This window comes from Chiloscyllium punctatum, unplaced genomic scaffold, assembly GCF_047496795.1.
Source record: "Chiloscyllium punctatum isolate Juve2018m unplaced genomic scaffold, sChiPun1.3 scaffold_79, whole genome shotgun sequence".
Taxonomy (NCBI): Eukaryota; Metazoa; Chordata; class Chondrichthyes; order Orectolobiformes; family Hemiscylliidae; genus Chiloscyllium; species Chiloscyllium punctatum.
This window is the reverse complement of record NW_027309813.1, coordinates 842168-864798: the sequence shown is the minus strand read 5'-3', so window position 1 is coordinate 864798 and position 22631 is coordinate 842168. Positions and strand designations below refer to the sequence as shown.

General features: G+C 46.3%; 1 non-coding gene across 1 annotated transcript; it reads right to left on the bottom strand.

Moving 5' to 3' along the window:
• Positions 1 to 20728: 20728 nt before the first annotated feature.
• trnal-uaa (transfer RNA leucine (anticodon UAA)) lies at positions 20729 to 20810 on the bottom strand. The gene has a single exon. It is a non-coding gene; the product is annotated as a tRNA-Leu (tRNA).
• Positions 20811 to 22631: the final 1821 nt, after the last annotated feature.

Genomic DNA, 22631 nt, shown 5'->3' with positions numbered 1-22631 from the left:
GGTGGGGAGAGAGTAGCATAGAGTACAATGGGTGAGTGGGGGAGGAGATGAAGGTGATAGGTCAGGGAGGGGAGGGTGGAGTGGATAGGTGGAAAAGAAGATAGGCAGGTCGGACAAGTCAAGGAGACAGTAACTGAGCTGGAAGTTTGAAACTAGGATGAGGTGGGGGAAGGGGAAATGAGGAAGCTGTTGAAGTCCACATTGATGCCCTGGGGTTGAAGTGTTCCGAGGCGGAAGATGAGGTGTTCTTCCTCCAGGCGTCGGGTGGTGAGGGAGCGGCGGTGAAGGAGGCCCAGGACCTCCATGTCCTCGGCAGAGTGGGAGTGGGAGTTGAAATGTTGGGCCACGGGGCGGTTTGGTTGATTGGTGCGGGTGTCTCGGAGATGTTGCCTAAAGTGCTCTGCTAGGAGGCGCCCAGTCTCCCCAATGTAGAGGAGACCACATCGGGAGCAACGGATACAATAAATGATATAGGTGGATGTGCAGGTGAAACTTTGATGGATGTGGAAGGCTCCTTTAGGGCCTTGGATAGAGGTGAGGGAGGAGGTGTGGGCACAGGATTTACAGTTCCTGCGGTGGCACGGGAAAGTGCCAGAATTGGAGGGTGGGTCGTAGGGGGGTGTGGACCTGACCAGGTAGTCACGGAGGGAACGGTCTTTGCGGAAGGCGGAAAGTGGTGGGGAGGGAAATATATCCCTGGTGGTGGGGTCTTTTTGGAGGTGGCGGAAATGTCGGTGGATGATTTGGTTGATGCGAAGGTTTGTAGGGTGGAAGGTGAGCACCAGGGGCGTTCTGTCCTTGTTACGGTTGGAGGGGTGGGGTCTGAGGGCGGAGGTGCAGGATGTGGACGAGATGCGTTGGAGGGCATCTTTAACCACGTGGGAAGGGAAATTGCGGTCTCTAAAGAAGGAGGCCATCTGGTGTGTCCTATGGTGGAACTGGTCCTCCTGGGAGCAGATACGGTGGAGGCGGAGAAATTGGGAATACGGGATGGCATTTTTGCAAGAGATAGGGTGGGAAGAGGTGTAATCCAGGTAGCTGTGGGAATCGGTGGGTTTGTAAAAAATGTCAGTGTCAAGTCGGTCGTCACTAATGGAGATGGAGAGGTCCAGGAAGGGGAGCGAGGTGTCAGAGATAGTCCAGGTAAATTTAAGGTCAGGGTGGAATGTGTTGGTGAAGTTGATGAATAGCTCAACCTCCTCACGGGAGCACGAGGTGGCGCCAATGCAGTCATCAATGTAGCGGAGGAAGAGGTGGGGAGTGGTGCCGGTGTAATTACGGAAGATCAACTGTTCGACATAGCCAACAAAGAGACAGGCATAGCTGGGGCTCATACGTGTGCCCATGGCTACGCCTTTGGTCTGGAGGAAGTGGGAGGATTCAAAGGAGAAATTGTTAAGGGTGAGGACCAGTTCGGCCAAACGAATGAGAGTGTCAGTGGAAGGGTACTGTTGGGGACGTCTGGTGAGGAAAAAACAGAGTGCTTGGAGGCCCTGGTCATGGCGAATGGAGGTGTAGAGGGATTGGATATCCATGGTGAAGATAAGGCGTTGGGGGCCAGGGAAACGGAAGTCTTGGAGGAGGTGGAGGGCGTGGGTGATGTCTCGAACGTATATGGGGAGTTCCTGGACTAGAGGGGATAGGACAGTGTCAAGGTAGGTAGAGATGAGTTCAGTGGGGCAGGAGCATGCTGAGACAATGGGTCGGCCAGGGTGGTCAGGCTCGTGGACCTTGGGAAGGAGGTAGAACCGGGCAGTGCGGGGTTCCCGGACTATGAGGTTGGAAGCTGTGGGTGGGAGAGCTCCTGAGGTGATGAGGTTCTGTATGGTCTGGGAGATGATGGGTTGGTGATGGGGGGTGGGGTCATGGTCGAGGGAGCAGTTGCCCCCGTTTCACCACAGCAACTGATGCCCGAGCCCGATTCTACCATTTAAGGGTGCGCTACTCTAATTCTCCCATTTACTGTTGCCATGCACCAATTCTCTAATTTAGCTCCACTGTGCTCCAGGTCTCTCATTTACGGATGGCCCGCACCAAATCTCCAATTCAGTGTTGGTTAGCACCATTCCCCTCAATTACAGAAGCCCACTCAGTGTTGCCTCACTCAAATCCCCATACTGACTTATGCCCTCGCCCAATTTAGGGGTGCCGTACACTAAGTCTGCCAAAAAGATATTGTCCTGCCCCAATTCTCCCATTTAGTGCAACACAGCATAACTCACCCATTTCGTGCTGAACTGCACTAATTCACCCAGTATCTGATGCCCTGTTGCAAATTCTCACATTTCGATAAGTCCTTTCCCAATTGTTTCCATTTTGTAGTTCCTTCCAATGATTCTCCAATTTCGTGGAGAGCTGCCAGGATTCTTAAATTTAGGTGTGGACAAGTTGGATCGAAGGGTCTGTTTCCGTTCTGTACATCTCTAAGGCTGTAATTACTGCTCCACTTCCCTGCACCAATTCTCCCATTTCCCAATCCTGCACTAATTCGGGAATTTCACCAACTCACCTATTGAGGTTATCCTGCCCCAGTCCTCCCACTTAGAATTTAATGGCACCTGCATGAATTCTCCAATTATTGTTGTCCTACATCAATTCCTCACATTTAGTTGTTCCCTGATACACATCTTCCACGTACGGGTGATCTGCTGATTTTTTTTATCATTTAGTGATGCACTGAACTGAATATCCAATTTACCGATGCTTGCAACATTTCTTCTTTTTATTGATTCCCTGGACCCTATTCCCCAATTTCAAAATGCTTTGCTTGAATTTTCTAATATATTGACATTCCCACCACTTTTCCAATGTAATGGCACCGTGCACCGAATCTCCCATTTATTGATTCACATCAAATCTCCCATTTACACATATCCCTGTACTAATTCTTCCATTTACTGGTGCCCGAGCCCGATTCTACCATTTAAGGGTGCGCAACTCTAATTCTCCCATTTACTGTTGCCATGCACCCACTCTCTAATTTACCTCCACTGTGCACCAAGTCTCCCATTCAGTATTTCTCTGCAACAATTCTCTCATTTAGTAACCAGCTGCCAGAATTCTCTAATCTTGGCGATCCCTGCATCAAATCTCCTAATTACTGATCCTACACATATCTTCCCTTTAGTGGTGAACAGCACCAACTCCCCCATTTCGTGGTGCACTGCATTGATTCTAGACCCTTAATCCTTTGCAACATTTGTCCTATTTACTGATTCACTGCCCGTGTTCTCCCATTTGCTCCAATTCTCGAAGTTATCAGCACCCTGCACCAGGTCTCTCATTTACTGATACCCCACACCAATTCTTCAATTCAGTGTTGCTGAGCACCACTTTCCCCAATTACTGAAGTCCTGAACCAGTTCTCCTCACAGTGCTGCCTTGCACAATCATCATATTGACTGAGAACGTCGAACGTTTTTTGGGTGCCCTACTCTAAATCTCCCATCAAGTATTGTCCTACCCGAATTCTCCCATTTAGTGTTACACTGCACCAATTCTTCCATGAAGGTCCTCAATAGGTTAAAAAGGCAAGGTGATTGCCCTGTGGTGGGGGAGTCCTGAAGCAGATGGTACATGTTAACGTTGAGAGGGGAAACATAAAAGGGACCTAAGAGGAACATTTTTCATGCAGAGGGCCCTGTGTGCATGAGCTGCCAGAGGAAGTAGTGGAGGCTGGTCCAATTACATTTTAATAAGACCTTGCCCAATTCTCCCGTTAAGTTGTTCCTTGCAATGGTTCAATTTAGTGGAGTTCTGCCAGAATTCTTAAATTGTGGCATGGACAAGTTAGACCGAACGATCTTTTTCTGTGTTGTAAATCTCTATGATTGTATGACTCTATTTATGGTGATTTCCCCCGTTTCCCTATCCTGCACAAATCCTGGAAGTGCACCAACTCTCCCATTGAGTGTTGTCCTGCCCCCGTTCTCCCACTTCGAATTTAATGGCATCTGAACGAATTCTCCAATTATTGGCAACCTGCATTTTTTTTTATTTGATGGTGCACTGAACTGAATCTCCGATTAACTGATGCTTGCAACAACAATTCTTCTTATTGATTTCCTGCCCCTATTTCCCAATTTAGACATGCTCTGCTCTAATTCTCTCATATATTGACACTCACACCAGTTTTCCAATGTAATGGCGCTGTACACCGAATCTCCCATTTATTGTTTCCCACCAAATCTCCCATTTACTCATACCCCTGTACTAATTCTTCCACTTACTGATGCCCTAGCCCGATTCTACCATTTAGCAGGATCCTCAGCTTTGGTAAGTGTGACTAGACCACGAAACCAGAAGGAACAGAAAGCCAATCAAGTGAGAGAACCTAAAAGCAATGGAGTTGTCATAGGGAGATCACAGGAAGAGACACCTTTTCCTACAGCGACGAACCTAAGACCAGGAGGCAGTGTTTCCTCCCCTTTGCTGGGTTTCAGGAAATATGGTCAGAGCTGAAGCTGGGTTTGCAATGGGACAGGCAGGATACCATTTTACTGACCATGTAGGTGTGAACAACATACAAGGGTCTGCCTCGTCGCTCTCAGGAACTCACTGTTTAACTAAGAAGCTGACCCACTGGATTAATATCTGTGTGCAGTGTTAATTATCACAGAGCCAATCAGATCAGGGAGCTCCCTTGGTGCCTTGCAGACTGCTGTGGGAGAAATGGGTTCTTGTTCCCTTCTCACAGATGCTGCCTGACCTGCTGAGGTTAGATTTCAGATCCCCAGGAACAGCACGGTGTTTCCCTTTATGTATTTTCTTTCTCCTTACTCAATGGGTCATTTGTGATGCTTCAGATCCCACATGTTTTCTATTTCCCCCTTCAGCAGATCTTGTCACAGTAAAAGACCTGTGCACATGAACACCAAGATAACTCTATCCATGTTCACATTTCACACTCTGTAGTTCGGTCGAGTTTGTCTCTCTTTAGCCTTTTATACCAAACTCCATCACATCGGGCTTCAGTCTGTTCATTTCCCTCCACAACCTTCTGCTATTTCCTGGAGACATTATTATTCACCTGCCTGTACAAACAATCCTGTTGGCTGGTATCATCGTCAGTATCATCTCCAAATCCAAGTTAGATGACAAAGAAAATATTGATTGTCTTTTCTTTCTGGATAATAAATGACCATCTGTATCATTCGTAGAGAAAGAACAACAGGATTAAAATATTCATCCTTACAGTAAAAAAACAAGTTGGATTTTAATTCTGCTGTTTGCAACTTGCAGCAATTTATGATCACTCAGCATTTTTCCGTCCTAGCACATTAATTCTCCATGGTGAGCTGGAGCCATTTATTACAATAGCTTCAGTTTTTATCCAGCCCCTTATGTAATAAGTTGTGAACCAGTTTGGACGGCCTTACCTTCATTGATCTTTGATTTTATTCCATCACATTTGTTGAATTTTATTTCCACCTGACTCTCCTTATACAGAGCCACCCTCTCCAGTTGGGTTTGTGTTGTTCTGCTCCAGGTATATTCCAAGTGTAAACAGCACCGGTGGCAAACTGACCCGCCTGTTGGTATCAGGAATAGATTGGTGTCATATTTTCAAACTCGTATGTTGGGGCAGTAGAATTACCCTTTGGGGAGAGAACTGGCTCGAAGGTAGAAGACAGAAAGTGGTGGGGAGAGTTGCTTTTCAGACTGGAGGCCTGTGACCAGCGGTGTGCCCCAAGGATCGGTGCTGGGTCCACTGTTGTTTTGTCATTTTATATAAATGATTTGGATGTGAACATAGGACGAATGGTTAGTAAGTTTGCAGATGACAGTAAATTTGGAGGTGTGGAGGAAAGTGAAGATGGTTACCTCAGAGTACAATGGGATCTTGATCAGATGGGCCAATGGGCCGAGGAGTGGCAGATGGAGATTAATTTAGATAAATGTGAGGTGCTGCATTTTGGAAAGGCAAAAGAGAGCAGGACATTTACACTGAATGGACAAGGTACTGGGGTGTTGGTAAACAAATAGATCTGGAGTGTAGCATCATAGATCGTTGAAGGTGTACTGATATTTCGATAGGATAGCGAAGAAAGTGTTTGTCATTTTTGTCTTTATTGCTCAGTTAATTGTGTAAAGGAGTTGGGAGGTCATGTTGCAGTATTGGTTCAGCCCCTTTTGCTACATAATGTGCAATTCTGGACTCGCTCCTAAAAGAAGGGTGTTGTGAAACTTTAAAGGATTCAGAAAAGATTTACAAGGATGTTGCCAAGGTTGGAGGGTGTGTGCTGGAGGTTAAGACTGTATAGATTGAGGCTATTATCCCTGGAGCGTCAGTGGCTGAGGGGTAACCTTATAGAGGTTCACAAAATCATGAAGGACCCTCAATAGGGTAAAAAGGCAAGGTGATTTCCCTGTGGTGGGGGAGTCTAGAAGCAGATGGCATGTGTTAAAGATGAGAGGGGAAACATAAAAGGGACCTAAGGGGAACATTTTTCAAGCAGAGGGCACTGTATCCATGAGCGGCCCGAGGAAGTAGTGGAGGCTGGTACAATTACAACATTTAAAAGGTATCTGGGTGGGTGTAGGAATTAAAAAGGGTTCAGAGGAACATGGGCCAAATTAGAACATAGAACATAGAACATAGAACAATACAGCACAGAACAGGCCCTTCGGCCCACGATGTTGTGCCGAAATTCTATCCTAGATTAAGCACCCATCCATGTACCTATCCAAATGCCGCTTAAAGGTCGCCAATGAATCTGACTCTACCACTCCCACGGGCAGCGCATTCCATGCCCCCACCACTCTCTGGGTGAAGAACCCACCCCTGACATCTCCCCTATACCTTCCACCCTTCACCTTAAATTTATGTCCCCTTGTAACACTCTGTTGTACCCAGGGAAAAAGTTCTGACAAATAGGATGGGATTGACATCGGATATCAGTTCAGCATGGATGTGTTGGACTGAATGATTTGTTTCTGAGCTTATATTGCTCTGAGTTGGTTTAGCTCCGGATTGTAGCTCTATGAAGCAAAAATAAAGTATGGTACAGAGTTAGACCGAGAAATCCTGCTGATCTCATCAGGTTTATCCTGTTTTCCTGATCCTTTTCCTTCAATCTATGCATTTTTCCGATCCTCATGCAGAATTCCTGGAGCTCTGTAACTGGCCTGGAACAATGTGTTGAAACTCCTATTGCAGTCCACACGAGGTACCTTTCCCACTGCCCTGCTCCCACGGCCTGCAATGCTGCAGACTGAGCAGACAACCCGAAGCACAATGATGAGCTCCTTCTGGCCCACGGCCCTCCTTCTCACTGAATGAAGACAATCACCAGAAGCAGAATCCAGCTCTTGTTGGAGCCTTGAATACCTGACTCTGTCTCACTGAGTGAAGATTGGACAAAGAAACAGAAATGAAATCAACTTCCTATCTGCATTGTGTCACTCTTTAAGATCTCTGTGTGTCTGAGTTCAGGTCATTTGATTGGAGACTGTGGATAGTGGGTCCCCAGTGAAATGGAAAGAATGGTGGAGGAGCTCACTGAGGGACATTTCTCAAAGTGAGAGTCAGAAAGATGGTATTCCGCATTGGAAGGGTTTAAGGGGAATTGATGGTTCAGAAAAACGTTATAGTGATGTTTGTAAAACTTAGGAACTCTGAGTGTTTTGTGGCTGGAGTTTATTTTATCCTTGTGTAGATTTGACACATTAATCCTCCCTCCCCACCACTACAGAAGCTGTTGGGACTGTTCAGTGTTTCCAGCGTCTTCTGTAATTATTTCAGGTTCCTGACAGGAGCAGTTCTCACTTTTCGAACAAAACAAACCCATCCTTGTGGTGCAACCAATATTTCAATAAGAAATGGGAAGCAGCAGAGGGGAAAGCTTCCGAGATGCCGAGCAATGCTGCCCGGTTCCACACTGTAATTCACAGGAACCATCACCAGGATATCAAGGAGCAATCTGACAGATCCGTTTTACCACAGAATGAAAGATTTATTAGATGACATTACAGTGTGGAAACAGGCCCTTCGGCTCAACAAGTCCACACCGACCCGCCGAACTGCAACCCACCCATACCCCTAACCTAACACTACGGGCAATTTAGCATGGCCAATTCACCTGACCTGCACATCTTTGGACTGTGGGAGGAAACCGGAGCACCGGGAGGAAACCCACGCAGACACGGGGAGAATGTGCAAACTCCACACAGTTAATCGCCTGAAGCGGGAATTGAACCCGGGTCTCCGCCGCTGCGAGGCAGCAGTGCTAACCACTGTGCCACCGTGCCACCCATCCGAGGGCCTTACCTTTAAAAGGCTGTTTACAAACCACAACACTGTAATGGCCGGGAATCGAACCCGGATCAACTGCTTGGAATGCAGCTCTGCTCCCCACTATCCCACCATCACCCTGCTCCCAGCTCCCTCCCCATTCCCAAACACACTTAACAAGGCCGTGATCATCACCAACTGGATTGGGTCTGAAATCCAAACAAGAAATTGCTGGGGAAGCTCAGCAGGTCTGACAGCACCAGAATCAGAAACCTTCAGTTCTGAAGACCAATCCCTGGATCCGAAAGGTTCCCTCCCCACAGATGCTGCCAGACCTGCTGAGTTTCCCCAGCAATTTCTGTGCTGTCTCTCAGATCTGCAGCATCTGCAGTTCTTTGTTGGAAACAAAGCAAATGTTGAGCCACCGAAGGGGATATTGGGTCAGGTGATAGTCTCCCTCATCCATAGAGGCAGATGGGAAGGAGCATGGAATCATAGAGTCCCATCATGCAGCCCACCAAGACACCCCCCCCCAACTCCCACCACCTACCCTATCCCTGTAACCCCGCGTTCCCATGGCTAATCCACCTCACCTACACATCTCTGTGTACTACAGATAGTTGACCATGGCCAACCCACCCTAACCTGCACGTGTCTGGACTGTGGGAGGAAACCGGAGAACCAAGAGGGAACCCACACAGACCCGGGGAGAATGTAGAAACCCCACACAGACAGTCTTCAATCAGACAGGGATCTGGGGAATTGGAGAGGTTTAGAGAGGGAGTTCAGGCGGTTAGACTGGTGTGTGAATGATGGGCCGAACAGCCTGATCTCAGTGCTGTAAACACTCTACAGTAACATGCCTCCCTACATGCAGCATTCATCACAGTTTGTATTGTGTTTTAATCCGTCCTGTTATTGACCTTATTCTGAATGAAATGGATGGAGAGGGGTTGTTTGTGCATTCAGTCAGATCTGTGTATTGGTGGGTCAGGAGCATCATACCCAATAACAACAGGGGGAGGGCGGTTTGAATTCCTGCCCCTTTCAGATCCCATTGCAACCTGCCATTTCCTCATGGATTTCATTTGGTTTAAGATGTTTTATTGTTTACACCACCGCAACATATTGATGCCCTTCTGTGCGTGTTATGAATTTGGACAGAGCGATCCCTCTTTTCTCTGTGAACAAACGGAATATCAAGGAGTCGGATTGGGGAATGTATCCTCTCACAGAAACAGGAACAGGGAGATGTCATTCCCTCTGAAATAAACACAGTCCATGCTGAGAAATCTGATAAGGTCAGGCAGCATCTATAGGGAGAAGGGAAAGGTTAACCCGTGTGTTATGAGGGTGGGGGGATTCAGCAGACCGGAAGGAAGTTAGAAAAGTAATGATTTCTGAGCAATTGGAATGGGGGGAAACGCTGAAGAAAGAATGAGATGGTTTGAAATAGGGTGAGGGCTGCAGAGATTTAATGATAAACGGTTTCATGGAAACAAATCCAAAGGGATTGGGAGTTGTTTCAGTAAACATCTAAGATCTCAGGAAATGTGAGCAAGAGGAGGCTATACAGCCTGTTTAAACTGTTCAGTCTGTTCTGGCAGTCAATCCAATCAGAGCTGGTTTGAGATTTCAAATCCGGTTTCCTATCCACTCCCCATATTCCGTGACTCACTGAGACCCCGGCAATCTGTCTATTCCAATCTGAAATGTACTCAGTGAGGGAGCATCCACAATCCTCAGGGAGAGAGAAAATTAAAGACTCAGAGGCCTTAGAGTGAAGCGCTGTCTCCTCATCTTAGTCCCAAATAACCTGCCCCTTACCCTGAGAGGGTGGCAATCAAACCCGAATGAACTGCGGATGCTGTAACATTAACGCTGATTTCTCTGCACAGATGCTGCCTGACCTGCTGAGCTTTTCCAGCAACTCCTGAGACTATGTTATTGTGTTTCAGATTCCCAGACCCACAGGATTAATTTCTCAGCATCTCCCCTCTCAAGCATCTTCACAATCTGAGACACTGAAATGAAATCGTCTTTCTATTTTCTAGAATATAGACCCTATTTATTCAGATACTCAGCCCTGGAGCACACGGGTCCCAAATACTGAGCTTTATTGTTGTGGTTCTGTTCGCCGAGTTGGGAATTTGTGTTGCAGACATTTCGTCCCCTGACTAGGGGACACCCTCAGTGCTTGGGAGCCTCCTGTGAAGCGCTTCGGTGATGTTTCCTCCAGCCTTTATCGTGGTTTGAATCTGCTGCTTCCGGTTGTTAGTTCCAGCTGTCCGCTGCAGTGGTCGGTATATTGGGTCCAGGTCGATGTGATTATTGAATGAATCTGTGGATGAGTGCCATGCCTCTAGGAATTCCCCGGCCGTTCTCTGTTTGGCTTGTCCGAAAATAGTTGTGTTGCCCCAGTCGAACTCACGTTGCTTGTCATTGCGTGTGTGGCTACTAAGGATAGCTGGTCGTGTCGTTTTGTGGGTAGTTGGTGTTCATGGATGCGGATCGTTAGCTGTCTTCCTGTTTGTCCTATGTCGTGTTTTGTGCAGTCCTTGCATGGGATTTTGTACACTACATTGGTTTTGCTCATGCTGGGTATCGGGTCCTTCATTCTGGTGAGTTGTTGTCTGAGAATGGCTGTTGGTTTGTGTGCTGTTATGAGTCCTAGTGGTCGCAGTAGTCTGGCTGTCAGTTCAGAAATTCTCTTGATGTATGGTAGTATGGATTTGGGTTGTGGCATGTCCTCATTCCGTTGTCTTTCCCTTAGGCATCTGTTGATGAAATTGCGGGGGTATCCGTATTTGGCGAATACATTGTATAGGTGTTCTTCTTCCTCTTTTTGCAGTTCTGGTGTACTGCAGTGTGTTGTGGCCCTTTTGAATAGTGTCTTGATGCAACTTATTTTGTGTGTGTTGGGGTGGTTGCTTACGTAGTTTAGGACTTGGTCTGTGTGTGTGGCTTTCCTGTAAACCTTTGTGGTGAATTCTCTGTTCGGTGTTCTCTGTACCATCACGTCTAGGAATGGGAGTTGGTTGTCCTTTTCTTCCTCTCTAGTGAATCGGATTCCTGTGAGTGTGGTGTTGATGATCCGGTGTGTGTTCTCTATTTCTGTGTTTTTAATGATTACAAAGGTGGCATCTACATATCTGACCCAGAGTTTGGGTTGAATTTGTGGTAAGACTGTTTGTTCTAATCTTTGCATTACAGCTTCTGCTATGAGTCCAGAGATGGGTGAGCCCATGGGTGTGCCGTTGATTTGTTCATATATTTGGTTCTTGAATGTGGTGTGTTGTCAGGCACAGGTCCAGTAGTTTGAGTATACCGTCTTTGTTGATAGTTTCACCGTCTTGTTGTCTGTTCTCTATGTCCAGCAGGTTGGCTATTGTTTCTCTGGCTAGGGGTTTGTCGGTAGAGGTGAACAGTGCCGTTACATCGAATGAGACCATAGTTTCTTCCTTGTCTATGTGTATATTTCTGAGGATGTCCAAGAATTCCTGTGTCGATTGTGTAGATTGTCTGGTTCCGCTGATCAGGTGTTTCAGTTTCTGCTGTAATTCTTTAGCCAGTTTGTGTGATGGTGTCCCTGGTAGTGATACTATGGGTCTGAGTGGGATGTCTGGTTTGTGCACTTTAGATAGTCCATAGAATCTGGGGGTGTTGTTGCTTTCAGGTTTCATTCTCTGTCGGTCAAACCTGGTTATCTGTCCGTTTTATTTGTAGGTTCCTCAGTGCGTTGTTTATCCTATTGATGGGCTGTGGGGTGGGGTCAAACTCCCTCTTTTGGTAGGTGTTGTGCTTTTTGGATGTAGTCTGCTTTGTCCAGGGTGACGAACACCAACTCGCCACGAAACGAGACGACCAGCTATCCTCAGTAGCTACACATGCAGATGACAACCAACATCAATTCGACTAGGACAACGCTACTAGTATAGGATAAGCCAAACAGCGAACAACCAGGGAATTCCTAGAGGCATGGCACTCATCCACAGATTCAATCAATAAGCACATCGACCTGGACCCAATATACCGGCCACGACAGCGGTTAGCTCGAACTGACAACGGGAAGCGGCAGATTCAAATCACGACAAATGCCGGAGGAAAGATCACAGAAGTGCTTCACAGGAGGCTCCCAAGCACTGAGGATCTCACCTAGAGAGGGGGCAAAGTCTGCAACACAAATTCCCAGTTCGGCAAACAGACCCCAGCAGATTAGATGAGATTCCCTACAGTGTGGAAACAGGCCCTTTAGTCCAACCAGCCCACACCGACCCCCCGAAGAGTAACCCACCCAGACCCATTTCCCTCTGACTAAACACTATGGATAATTTACCAAGGCCAATTCACCGAACCTGCACATTTTTGGACTGTGGGAAAAAGCCGGAGCACCCGGAAGAAACCCACACAAACATGGGGAGAATGTGCAAACTCCACACAGACAGTCGCCTGAGGCTGGAATTGAACCTGGGACCCTGGTGTTAACCACTGAGACACCTTGCCGCCCAAATTCTGGTGCTGTCAGACCTGCTGAGATCCCCCAGCAATTTCTTGTTTGGATTTCAGCGCCGATCCAGTTGGTGATGATCACGGACTTGTTAAGTGTGTTTGGGAATGGGGAGGGGGCTGGGAGCAGGGTGATGGTGGGATAGTCGGGAGTATAGCTGCCTTCCAAGCAGCTGACCCAGGTTCTATTCCCGGCCATCGCAGTGTTGTGGTTTCTAAGTCGACTTTTAAAGGTAAATTACCAGGATGGAACCGGGTCGGTCAGATTGCTCCATGCTTTTCCAGGCGATGGATCCTGTGAATTACAGTGTGGAACCGGGCAAAATTGCTCGGCATCTCGGAAGCTTTCCCCTCTGCTGCTTCCCATTTCTTATTGAAATATTGGGTACAGCACAAAGATGGGTTTGTTTTGTTTGAAAAGTGCGAGACTGCTCCCGTCAGGAACCTGAACAAATTACAGAAGCTGCTGGAAACACTGAACAGTTCCAACAGCTTCTGTAGTGGTGGGGAGGGAGGGTTAATGTGTCAAATCTATACAAGGAGAAAATAAACTCCAGCCACAAAACAGAGTTCCTAAGTTTTACAAACATCCGTATGTCATTATTCTGAGCAATCAATTCCCCTTAAACACTTCCAATGTGGAATACCATCTTTCTGATTCTCACTTTGAGAGATGTCCCTCAGTGAGCTCCTCCACCAATCTTTCCATTTCACTGGGGACCCACTATCCACAGTCTCCAATCAAATGACCTGAACTCAGACACACAGAGATCTTAAAGAGTGACACAATGCAGATAGGAAGTTGATTTCATTTCTGTTTCTGAGTCCAATCTTCACTCAGTGAGACAGAGTCAGGTATTCAAGGCTCCAACAAGAGCTGGATTCTGTTTCTGGTGATTGTCTTCATTCAGTGAGAAGGAGGGCCGTGGGCCAGAAGGAGCTCATCATTGTGCTTCGGGTTGTCTGCTCAGTCTGCAGCATTGCGGGCCGTGGGAGCAGGGCAGTGGGAAAGGTACCTCGTGTGGACTGCAATAGGACTTTCAACACATTGTTCCAGACCAGTTACAGAGCTCCAGGAATTCTGCATGAGGATCGGTAAAATGCATTGATTGAAGGAGGAGGATCAGGAAAACAAGATAAAGCTGATGGGATCAGCAGGATTTCTCGGTCAAACTCTGTACCATACTTTATTTTCTGCTTTATAAATCTACAATCCGGAGCTCAACCCACTCAGAGCATATAAGCACAGAAACAAATCGTTCAGTCCAACACATCCATGCTGAACTGATAGCCGATGTAAATCTCATCCTATTTGTCAGAATTTGGCCCATGTTCCTCTGAACCCGTTTTAATTTCTACACCCACCCAGATACCTTTTAAATGTTGTAATTGTACCAGCCTCCACTACTTCCTCTGGCAGCTCATGCACACAGTGCCCTCTGCATGAAAAATGTTCCCCTTAGGTCCCTTTTATGTTTCCCCTCTCAACTTTAACACATGCCATCTGCTTCTGGACTCCCCCACCACAGGGAAATCACCTTGTCTTTTTACCCTTTTGAGGGTCCTTCATGGTTTTGTGAACCTCTATAAGGTTACCCCTCAGCTACTGACGCTCCAGGGAGAATAACCTCAACCTATACAGTCTTAACCTCCAGCACAAACCCTCCAACCTTGGCAACATCCATGTAAACCTTTTCTGCACCCATTAAACTTTCACAACATCCTTCTTTAGGAGGGAGTACAGAATTGCACGATATACCAAAAGTGGCTGAACCAATACTGCAACATCACCTCCCCACTGCTTTACACAATTAACTGAGCAATAAAGACAAAAACGACAAACGCTTTCTTCACTATCCTATCGCAATTTTAGTCCACCTTCAATGCTCTATGATGCTACACTCCAGGTATATTTGTTTAGCATCATCCCTAGTACCTTGTCATTCAGTATATATGTCCTGCTCTCTTTTGCCTTTCCAAAATGCAGCACCTCACATTTATCTAAATTAATATCCAACTGCCACTCCTCGGCCCATTGGCCCATCTGATCAAGATCACATTGTCCTCTGAGATAACCATCTTCACTGTCCTCCACACCTCCAAATTTACTGTCATCTGCAAACTTACTAACCATTCGTCCTATGGTCACATCCAAATCATTTATATAAATGACAAAACAACAGTGGACCCAGCACTGATCCTTGTGACACACCGCTGGTCACAGGCCTCCAGTCTGAAAAGCAACCCTCCCCCACCACCCTCTGTCTTCTACCTTCGAGCCAGTTCTCTACCCAAAGGGTAATTGTACTGCCCCAACATACAAGTTTGACAATATGACACCAGTCTCAAAAGTACAACAAGAATCTATTCCTGATGACAACAGGTGGATCAGTTTGCCACCGGTGCTGTTTACACTTGGAATATACCTGGACCAGAACAACACAAACCCAACTGGAGAGGGTGGCTCTGTATTAGGAGAGTCAGGGTGGAGTTAAAATTCAACAAATGTGATGAAATAAAATCAAAGATTAATGAAGGTAAGGCCCTCCAATCTGTTTCACAAATTATTACATGAGAGGCTGGATAAAAACTGAAGCTATTGTAATAAATGACTCAGGTTCACCATGGAGAATTAATGTGCTTGGACAGAAAAATGCTGAGAGTTCATAAATTACTGCAACTTGCAAATAGCAGAATTAAAATCCAATTATTTTTTTTACTGCAAGGCTGAATATTTTAATCATGTTGTATTATATATATAAAAATGATACAGACGGTTATTTATTATCGAGAAAGAAAATACAATCAATATTTTCTTTGTCATCTAACTTGGATTTGGAGAAGATACTGTGGATGATACCAGCCAACAGGATTGTTTTGTACAGACAGGTGAATAATAATGACTCCAGGAAATAGCGGAAGGTTGTGGAGGGAAATGAACAGACTGAAGCCGCTGTGATGGAGTTTGGGATAAAAGGCTAAAGGGAGACAAACTCGACCAAACTACAGAGTGTGAAATGTGAACATGGATAGAGTTACCTTGGTGTTCATGTGCACAGGTCTTTTACTGTGACAAGATCTGCTGAAGGGGGAAATAGAAAACATGTGGGATTTTAAGCATCACAAATGACCCATTGAGTAAGGAGAAAGAAAATACATAAAGGGAAACCCCGTGCTGTTCCTGGGGATCTGAAATCTAACCTCAGCAGGTCAGGCAGCATCTGTGAGAAGGGAACCAGAATCCATTTCTCCCACAGCAGTCTACAAGGCACCAAGGGAGCTCCCTGATCTGATTGGCCCTGTGCTAATTAACACTGCACACAGATATTAATCCAGTGGGTCAGCTTCTTAGTTAAACAGTGAGTTCCTGAGAGTGACGAGGCAGACCCTTGTGTGTTGTTCACACCTACATGGTCAGTAACATGGTATCCTGCCCGTCCCATTGCAAACCCAGCTTCAGCTCTGACCATATTTCCTGAAACCCAGCATGGGGAGGAAATACTGCCTCCTGGTCTTAGGTTCTTCGCTGTAGGAAAAGGGGTCACTTCCTGTGATCTCCCTCTGACAACTCCATTGCTTTTAGTTTCTCTCACTTGGTTAGCTTTCTGTTTCTTCTGGTTTCATGGTCTAGTCACACTTCCCAAAGCTGAGGCTCCTGCTAAATGGTAGAATCGGGCTAGGGCATCAGTCAATGGGAGAATTAACCAGGGGTATGAGTAAATGGGGGATTTGGTTGGAAACAATAAATGGGAGATTCGGTGTACAGCGCCATTACATTGGAAAACTGGTGTGAGTGTCAATATATGAGAGAATTGGAGCAGAGCATGTCTAAATTGGGAAATAGGGGCAGGAAATCAATAAGAAGAATTGTTGTTGCAAGCATCAGTTAATCGGAGATTCAGTTCAGTGCACCATCAAATTAAAAAAAATTGCAGGTTGCCAATAATTGGAGAATTCATTCAGGTGCTATTAAATTCGAAGTGGGAGAACGGGGGCAGGATAACACTCAATGGGAGAGTTGGTGCAGTTCCAGGATTTGTGCAGGATAGGGAAACGGGGGAAATCACCATAAATAGAGTCATACAATCATAGAGATTTACAACACAGAAAAAGATCTTTCGGTCTAACTTGTCCATGCCACAATTTAAGAATTCTGGCAGCACTCCACTAAATTGAACCATTGCAAGGAACAACTTAACGGGAGAATTGGGCAAGGTCTTATCAAAATGTAATTGGACCAGCCTCCACGACTTCCTCTGGCAGCTAATACACACAGTGCCCTCTGCATGAAAAATGTTCCTCTTAGGTCCCTTTTATGTTTCCCCTCTCAACGTTAACATGTACCATCTGCTTCAGGACTCCCCCACCACAGGGAAATCACCTTGCCTTTTTAACCTATTGAAGACCTTCATGGAAGAATTGGTGCAGTGTAACACTAAATGGGAGAATTCGGGCAGGGCAATACTTGATGGGAGATTTAGAGTAGGGCACCCAAAAAGCGTTCAACGTTCTCAGTCAATATGATGATTGTGCAAGGCAGCACTGTGAGGAGAACTGGTTCAGGACTTCAGTAATTGGGGAAAGTGGTGCTCAGCAACACGGAATTGGAGAATTAGTGTGGGGTATCAGTAAGTGAGAGACCTGGTGCAGGGTGCTGATAACTTCGAGAATTGGAGCAAATGGGAGAACACGGGCAGTGAATGAGTAAATAGGACAAATGTTTGAAAGGATTAGTGGTCTAGAATCAATGCAGTGCACCACGAAATGGGGGAGTTGGTGCAGTTCACCACTAAAGGGAAGATATGTGTAGGATCAGTAATTCGGGGATTTGATGCAGGGATCGCCAAGATTAGAGAATTCTGGCAGCTGGTTACTAAATGAGAGAATTGTTGCAGTGAAATCCTGAATGCGAGACTTGGTGCACAGTGGAGCTAAATTCGAGAGTGGGTGCATGGCAACAGGAAATGGGAGAATTAGAGTAGCGCACCCTTAAATGGTAGAATCAGCTAGGGCATCAGGAAATAGAAGAATTAGTACAGGGATATGTGTAACAGGGAGATTTGGGGGGAATCAATAAATGGGAGATTCGGTGCACGGTGCCATTACATTGGAAAAGTGGTGTGAATGTCAATATATTAGAAAATTCAAGCAAAGCATTTTGAAATTGGGGAATAGGGTCCAGGGAATCAATAAAAAGAAATGTTGCAAGCATCGGTAAATTGGAGAGTCTGTTCAGTGCATCACTAAATGATAAAAAAAATCAGCAGGTCACCCGTACGTGGAAGATGTGTATCAGGGAACAGGTAAATGGAAGGAATTGATGTAGGTAAACTATAATTGGAGAATTCATGCAGGTGCCATTAAATTCTAAGTGGGAGGACTGGGGCAGGATAACCTCAACGGGTGAGTTGGTGAAATTCCCGAATTAGTGCAGGATTGGGAAATGGGAGAATTGGTGCAGGGAAGCGGAGCACTAATTACAGCCTTAGAGATGTACAGCACGGAAACAGACCCTTCGATCCAACTTGTCCACGCCTAAATTTAAGAATCCTGGCAGCTCTCCACGAAATTGGAGAATCATTGGAAGGAACTACAAAATGGAAACAATTGGGAAAGGACTTATCGAAATGTGAGAATTTGCAACGGGGCATCAGATACTGGGTGAATTAGTGCAGTTCAGCACTAAATGGGTGCGTTATGCTGTGTTGCACTAAATGGGAGAATTGGGGCAGGACAATATCTTTTGGGAGACTTAGTGTACCACACCCCTAAATTGGGCGAGGGCATCAGTCAGTATGGGGATTGGAGTGAGGCAACACTGAGTGGGCTTCAGTAATTGAGGGTAATGGTGCTAACCAACACTGAATTGGAGATTTGGTGCTGGCCATCTGTAAATGAGAGACCTGGAGCACAGTGGAGCTAAATTAGAGAATTGGTGCATGGCAACAGTAAATGGGAGAATTAGAGTAGCGCACCCTTAAATGGTAGAATCGGGCTCGGGCATCAGTTGCTGTGGTGAAACGGTGGGCAATCACGGTGTGAAACGTTGTTCTAGCTCTCTGGTTTCCTTCATTCCTGTCCTGGTCAGGGAGGCTGGGGATTGGTCCTCTCCATCAGATGGAGGGACCAGCGCATTGTTGACCCAATTTCATCAAGAATGGAATTGGTCATCTTCACTTCTCATGGTTCATTGTTGTTCTGTTTTGTTGTATGTTACTTGATCACTTTCTGGGACTTGACAATGCATTCAAGCTCCAGTCTGTTTGGAAGCACGGTTTGGAATTGTCTCGCTGCAGTACATGACATAGACGACTCGCACTACCTCAAAGTCAGCATGCCAGTGTGTCTGGCAATGGTTCCACCTTTTCTGTTTTGCTTCAGTCCCACGCTAAGAGCTGTCAGTTTTTAGATTCGCTGGAGTGCTGAGGGGGTAACACAATTTGTGTGGTATTTTTCTTCAGGCCAAACTCACCCTCCAGGAAAAATAGCCCAACGCGCTGAGTAACAAACAGAATGCGTTTTTAGCAAATGGTCTATTCAAGCTGGTGTCAGCTTCTGGAGCGTCTCAGAGTTGCCAAGCACGGAAACAGACCCTGCTATCTAACTTGCCACTGCTAAACAGATAACCGAAATTAATCTAAACAATATTTGCCAAAATTTGTCCCTTATCTCTCCGAACCCTTTCAGCTGCCTTTGAAATGTTGTGAGCGCACCAGTCTCTGACACTAAATATGACAATTCATTCTGTACACACGGAAATGTCTGTGTTCAAAACAAGTGTCCCTCATATCCCCTTTAAATGTTACTGTTCTCACATTCAACCAATGTTATCTCGCTTTGAACTCATGTGCCTTGTGAAAAATTACTCCCTGACTCTTTTCTCTGTCCGTCTGCCTCATGTCTTTATAAAATTCTGTAAGGCCATTCCTCAGCCCTGAAGCTCCAGGGAAAACTGTCGAAGACAATTCAGCTTCGTGCTATTGTCCAAACAGTGCAAACCTTGGAAACCCTTTCAAATACTTTCGAAATTGCACCACGTTCGTTTCTGAATGTGTGATCTGTTCGTGCCTGAAGTGAAGCGACGCTGAAACACGAGTAATGAGAATTTTGATAGTCACGTTCTGTAAGACAGCGTGGCCGTGTGATCTACGGCTTTGGATTTACGTTTCAATCTCTATCGAATCGCAGGTTCGAATCCCACCGCTACCAGGGTCACCGCTGTTTTGCTGCAGGCACATGAACGTTGAAGGCCCTGTACCTTTTAGTTGTTGTGTTTGCAGCTGCCCAGGCCTCTGATCCAGACTGACTCTGAAAACAGTGTGAGTCCTTGCAGTCCAAGCCTCCTCAACCCCTCTGCTTTCGGATATATGCATGGCCAGTTTCTGTGTCTCAAATAGTCAGCTCATTTGTCTGAAAGTTTGGTGGTTCGAGCCCGCCCTTCGCACTGAGCCTCAATTATTTCAGTTCAAGCATTGAGACCAACCATGTCCCGAGACTGCAACCACGAGAACTCACCCGAGTCTGCAGCTGGATGTGGCCCCAATCTCTCCAAGGCCCCGCTGCCAACAGAAAGCGGCTACTGCAGCTTCAATCAGCGGCTTCCTGCTCAGCCCTGGGACCCAGTACATGGAAAATCCTTCCCCAGGAACGGCTCTTCCCGTGTGAAAGAGACAACCATTCCACTTTTAATTGGAAACGGCTTCAGAGGATTGTTCCTGGTCTTGGAACGTTTCATAAACAAAAATCCTGTCTCGCAAATAAGAAGTGGGAAAAGTTGTTGGCAGGAAGAATAGAGAAAGCCTGGACTGTGAGGACTCTGTCTCGATATCCGAAAGCAGAGTGGTTGAGGAGAGTCCGACAGCAAGGACTCACACTGTTTTCAGACTCAGTCGGAATGAGTTGACCTGAGCAGCGGCAAACACAACAACGAAAACGCAGACGGCCTGCAGAGGATCTGCTATGCTCAGCTGCTTGCAGCGGAGCAACCGCTGGTAGCGGTGGGATTCGAACCCACGACTCCATAGAGACTGGAGCTTAAATCCAGCGACTTAGACCACTCGGCCACGCTACCACGAAGGCGCCGAGCGCCAAAATCTCATTACTAGCGTTATAGCATCGCTTCACTTCAGTCACGAACAGATCGCGCATTCAGGAACGAGCGTGGAACAATTTCGAAAATATTTGAAAGGGTTTCCAAGGTTTGCACTGTTTGGACAATAGCACGAAGCTGAATTGGCTTCGATAGTTTTCCCTGGAGCTTCAGGGCTGAGGAATGGCCTTACAGAATTTTATAAAGACATGAGGCAGACGGACAGAGAAAAGAGTCAGGGAGTAATTTTTCTCAAGGCGCATGAGTTCAAAGTGAGATAACATTGGTTTAATGTGAGAACAGTAACATTTAAAGGGGATGTGAGGGACACTTGTTTTGAACACAGACATTTCCGTGTGTACAGAATGAATTGTCATATTTAGTGTCAGAGACTGGTGCGCTCACAACATTTCAAAGGCATCTGAAAGGGTTCGGAGAGATAAGGGACAAATTTTGGCAAATATGGTTAGATTAATTTCGGCTATTTGTTTAGCAGTGGCAAGTTAGATAACAGGGTCTGTTTCCGTGCTTGGCAACTCTGAGACGCTCCAGAAGCTGACACCAGTTTGAATAGACCATTTGCTAAACAAAACGCGTGCTGATTGTTACTCAGCGCGTTTGGCTATTTTTCCTGGAAGGTGGAGTTTGGCCTGAAGAAAAATCCACACAAATTGTGTTACCCCCTCAGCACTCCAGCGAATCCAAAAACTGACAGCTCTTAGCGTGGAACAGAAGCAAAACAGAAAAGGCGGAACCATTGCCAGACACACTGGCATGCTGACTTTACGGAGTGCGAGTCGTCTATGTCATGTACTGCAGCGAGACAATTCCAAACCGTGCTTCCAAACAGACTGGAGCTTGAATGCATTGTCAAGTCCCAGAAAGTGCTCAAGTAACATACAACAAAACAGAACAACAATGAACCATGAGAAGTGAAGATGACCAATTCCATTCTTGATGAAATTGGGTCAACAATGCGCTGGTACCTCCATCTGATGGAGAGGACCAATCCCCAGCCTCCCTGACCAGGACAGGAATGAAGGAAACCAGAGAGCTAGAACAACGTTTCACACCGTGATTGCCCACCGTTTCACCACAGCAACAAAAACCGGCGAGCAGATTCAGTGTAGGATCTGGTTTCACATCAGCAATGAAATATCAATCCCCACTCACTTTCAGGGAAAACGGTGCCCACCGTAAATTGTCTGGAATATGAATCCCCAGCACAGTCTGTTTGGGCCCCGGGTTATACTGCTGTACAGACTTTCATATGGACAAAGTCCTTTTCAAAGGGAGTGTTAGTGACTGTCCATACGACAATGGCAGCTGTTGCCCTCACTCTCACTGCCGTTCCTGGCCGTGTACGGGTTGGTATCCTCACCTTGGTCCTGGGGGTTCAGGGTACAATAATCTGCTGCAGAAAACCGGAGCGTTTAGGATCAGAAAGATGTGGAGTCCGTGTGCCTCCTGGAGTTGGTGTTGGAATGTTTGGCGGAGCTGGGAAGATGGTTTGCAGCATTTTCCTCACATTTCTGGGTGACATCCTCAGGGCTGCAGAGTCTGTTGTGAAGCGCTGCTGTCCTGGGGCAGTTGGAATTGATTTGGTTTCATTCCTGCTGCTTCCGGTTTTTGGGGTAAAGACTGGGTCCAGATGAATCTGTTTATTGATGGAATCCGCGGATGATTGCCCTGCTTCGAGAAATTCTCTGTCTGCCTTCTGTTTGCCCTGTCCTATTACTATTGTGCTGTTCTCACCAAACCTTGCCGTCTGGACGGATTGCTACTCGGGACAGCTGGTCCGTG